Below are 4,643 nucleotides of genomic sequence, written 5' to 3'. Positions count from 1 at the left end.
AAGTAAATTTCACTGAAGAACGCCACTAAAGAACAACGAATGCAGGAAGTTCTTAAAAAACAAAAAAACATAATATTTCTTTTTAATTTTAAAACCTATCTTCTTCAATTCCGCAGACTGCGTGTCGCTTTCAAAGCCAGAGGAAAAAATCTACAGCTAAACATAAGCACAATAATTATTTAAACTACAGCACAGCAACAACAACTGGCGAATAACGCAAAATAATAGCAATAATGATATAATCAAAGCGTTGTGTACGTCATTAACATTGGCGCGCATGCGCAGGCGCTGTACGAAATGGCACACCTTTGCGCACATTTCGTGTGAGTGAAAACAAAAGCGCATAAGTTTCACGAAACACCCCAAAAAAAATGCATGAAAAAAGCGCTCAAAGCGTGTAGCATGCGTACAACAACAACAACAGCGACTGATTGCTTTCCATTTGTATGTAAAAGCGAGCAGAACAAACAAAAAAGTCTTCATTACTATACTTAAGTAAATTTACAAGAACGCTAAGGGCAACACACACACACATACACACATACATACATATACAAAAATATATATCAATATATATTTAGTTGTGTGCTACTGCTTTGCTTTTGTTGTTGTGGCATGTTTTCTTTTGGCTTGTCATTGCACTCCTGCGGTCAACATCCGTTTCCATCCATGTCATGTCGACGCTGCTGCGCTGCGACTGTTGTTGCCTTCAACTCGCCGCCGCCGTCGTTGAACTCGCTCGAATTGTAGTAATTAATAATAATAATTTGCAGCACGATAAGAATTCCATTAAAAAATGTTTATATTTTAATGTATCAGAAAACAAAAGCCAAAAAGAAGAAGAAGAGGAAGAGGAAGAATGAGAAAAAGTGGAAGACAACTAACTGAATTGTATGGCTTAACGAAATGAAGTTGAAAAAAATATGAAAAAACAAGTAAGGAAGGGCTAAGTTCGGGTGTGACCGAACCTTTTATACTCTCGCAATTTATTTATTTCACTTAATTAATATTATATAATACACAATGTGGGTCAAATATTCGTCATATATATTGTATAAAGTCCATTGAAAGTTGGAAACCCTAATATTAGGTTAGAAGCACCGAGGTCTTCGTGTTCGATATATGGGGCCTTAAAAACCTATGGTTGGATTTCGGCGATTTTTAGAATGGGGCTGCCACACTATTAACATAGTATTTGTGCAAAGTTCTGCACCGATATCTTCACTAGTACTTACTTTATATATTGTAAAGTAAACGATTCAGATTGTCTTCAAAGTTCTGGTATATAGGAAGTAGGCGTGGTTGTGATCCGATTTGGACTATTTTCACAACATATCATTGGGATGTAAGGAAACTATTACAAACCAAGTTTCATTGAAATCGGTCTAGTAGTTCCTGAGATATGGTTTTTGACACATAAGTGGGCGACGCCACGCCCATTTTCCAGTTTGTAAAAAAATCTGAGTGCAGCTTCCATCTGCCATTTCTTATGTGAAATTTAGTGTTTCTGTTGTTTTTCATTAGTGAGTTAACCCACTTTTATTAATTTTCAACCTAACCTTTGTATGGGAGGTGGGCGTGTTTATTATCTCATTGCTTTAATTTTTAGACTGTATTAGGAAGTGGCTAAAAAACTGCAGAAAGTTTGGTTTATATAGCTCTATTGGTTTCCGAGATATGTACCTATTTGGGGGCGGATTTGAACTCCACTCTTCACCCAGATCACTTTGGTATATATAACCCTATATCTAACTCGTTTAGTTTTGGGTGTTACAAACAACCGTTATGTGAACAAAACTATAATACTCTCTTAGCAACTTTGTTGCGAGAGTATAAAAATTAAAGAAGTAAAAATTGAAATAGTAGCAATGCGCAGCAACAAAGGCACAAAACGCCAGCGCGGCATGATTTCGACTCTTTTGTGTACTTAATTTATTAAATTACTTTTTTTCGCTTTTCGGTATACCACTAAGAATTGTTGATTGCTGATGTTTTTACTTTTGTTGTTGTTGTATTGTATATCAAAGTTATGTTGTTTTTGTAATTTTTTATTGTTGTTGTATTTTTTTGTTTTTAACATTTCATGTGGTTGTTGTTATTCGGATTGTTGTTGTTCTTATTATTATTGCTGTTCAGCCAAGCTCCCTCACACACAGTCGGGCTCACCCTCTAAGCTTCAATCCGCGCTTAAAGCCTCAACCAGCTATAGTTTCAGCTCATTTGTGTGCGCGCGCGTTATCTAGATTAAAACGCTTACGGCTACAAAAACCGTTCATTATTGAAATCATTCGGTAATGTTAACTTTAATTTGCTTTCATTGTACTTCATACTTTATACTGAATGACTCTGTTGTTTGTTGTTATTGTTTTTTTCATTTGTCTGTTTTTCAAACTTTATTGTTGTTTCCCTGTTGTTAAATTTTGTACTTTTTTCTAAAGTAAAGGAAAAAAACATTTTTTTCGAACTGTTTTCTTGCTTGCTTACTGTTAGCCTTAAATCTGCGCGTCTTCTCTACTGCGCTAGACTTATTGGCATTTGTAAATCGTTTTTTCTTCTGTGGCCGTTTGCAGATTTTTTGCGTCGCCGAAATTTCATGTCTTCATTCCTCCACGTTGCCGGGTGTGTGTGTGCGTGTGTTTTTCTCTAAATAATGAGCATGAAGTTTCTTTTCAATGGCTTTATATGCAAATTAGTGCGTTGTTATTTTGTGTGAAGACTGACTGCTCTTTTTTTTCTACAGCAAATTAGAATTCTTCGCTTTTTGTCTTCAATTTCGCTTTAGGCAGACGAGTATGTAGTTTAAAAATTGCGGCGTAGCTGCAAAGCGAAAATGTTGCGCAGTTGTGGCCAGACATAGCGGCGCATTAATTTGACTACAAGTCTCATACAAAAGACTTAAGCAACGAACTTCGGTGAAATAATTGCGGTGAGGTTGAATAGGTTAGAAGAGAGGGAGTATGTGTTGAGTATGCTATGGAATACTTTTAAATAGGAAATATATTAATACAACTATACATCGTGAAAATATATTATATATAAATACAAAAAAATACAGCTACTGCGAAATAGGTGGCAACATAACTGGAATTAGTTTTCTCAAAAAATATAATATGTTGATGTTAAAAAGTATATTAAGTAAATATCATTTTAAAATTATTATTTTTATTCATTTTCGCAGTTACGTGGCAACACAATTTCAGAAAATTTTAAAATTTTTTATCTTCTGAATTTCATAAATTATCTAAATTCATCCAGAATTTTTTTTTATTATTTATAAAATTATTTTCCGCTATGTGGTAACGTTACTGTTTTTAGTTTTCACTGAAAGTATACTGCTGTTTAAAAAAAAATCCAAAAAACAAATCAATTCGAATTAATAAATTTAATGATTTATCAAACATCTGTGTCATTTTGTTTGTTACCTTAAATATTCAGCATTTTTGTACAAGTGGCAACATTGTTAGAAATATATTCTTTAACAACTAATATCTTTAAATGTGCTACTGTGGTTATGGTCCCAAAACCAAATAAGCCTGAAAGCTGTCTTACGTCATATCGTCCTATTAGCTTACTGGTAACATTTTCGAAAATATTCGAAAGAATATTTTTGCAAAGAATGTTACCAGTAATAGAGGATAAAAAAATCATACCTGAACATCAGTTTGGGTTCAGAATAAGACACGGTACGCCAGTACAATGCCATAGGGTGGCTAATGTAATTTCAAATGCGCTGGAAAAAAATACTGTTCTGCAGCCTTCTTAGATGTTCAACAAGCTTTTGACAGGGTATGGCATCCAGGACTCCTCTTCAAAATAAAAAGGCTAATGCCAGCACATTACTATTTAGTGCTTAAATCTTATTTAAGTGACAGACACTTTTATGTAAGACACCGGGATGCCTCATCAGAAATCTACAGCATTAGTGCTGGTGTACCGCAGGGTAGTGTTTTGGGTCCAGTCCTGTACACAATATTTACATACATCAGATATGCCCACATTACGAGAAATAGAGGTAGCAACTTTTGCTGATGACACAGCGTTTATCGCTACTAGTGGTACCCCTATAGAAGCTTCGTCTCTACTTCAAAACCAACTGAATATGCTGGAAGTTTGGCTCAACAAATGGAAAATAAAGGTTAACTCCGAAAAGTCTACTCATGTCACATTTGCATTAAGAAAAGAGGAGTGTCCCGCTGTATTTTTAAATAATAAGCAGATACCTACTAGGGACATAGTTAAATATTTAGGGATGCATTTAGATCGACGTCTTACATGGAAAAGTCATATTCAGGCTAAACAACAACAATTAAAAATCAAAACTAAACGCATGTACTGGTTGCTCGGTCGAAAGTCTCAACTTAGCATAGAAAATAAAATGCGAAGCTATCCATAACGACCTAGGTATTCCCGTTATAAAAAATGAGATCCCAAAATACAGTGCTAGATATCTTGCACGCCTCTCAAACCATATAAACCCAATTGCTGTTTGTCTTTTATATACAACTTATGAAACTATACGGCTAAAACGCTCTCATATCTTAGATTTACCATTTCTCTAAAACTCTCTTAGATTTAAGTCTGGCAAAAAAAATGAAAATTTAAATGAAAATGAATTTTTGATGGATGTATTTAATAACCTAAGT

The sequence above is a fragment of the Zeugodacus cucurbitae genome, chromosome 3 (genome assembly GCF_028554725.1).
Source record: "Zeugodacus cucurbitae isolate PBARC_wt_2022May chromosome 3, idZeuCucr1.2, whole genome shotgun sequence".
Classification (NCBI taxonomy): domain Eukaryota; kingdom Metazoa; phylum Arthropoda; class Insecta; order Diptera; family Tephritidae; genus Zeugodacus; species Zeugodacus cucurbitae.
This window is presented reverse-complemented; position numbering follows the sequence as displayed.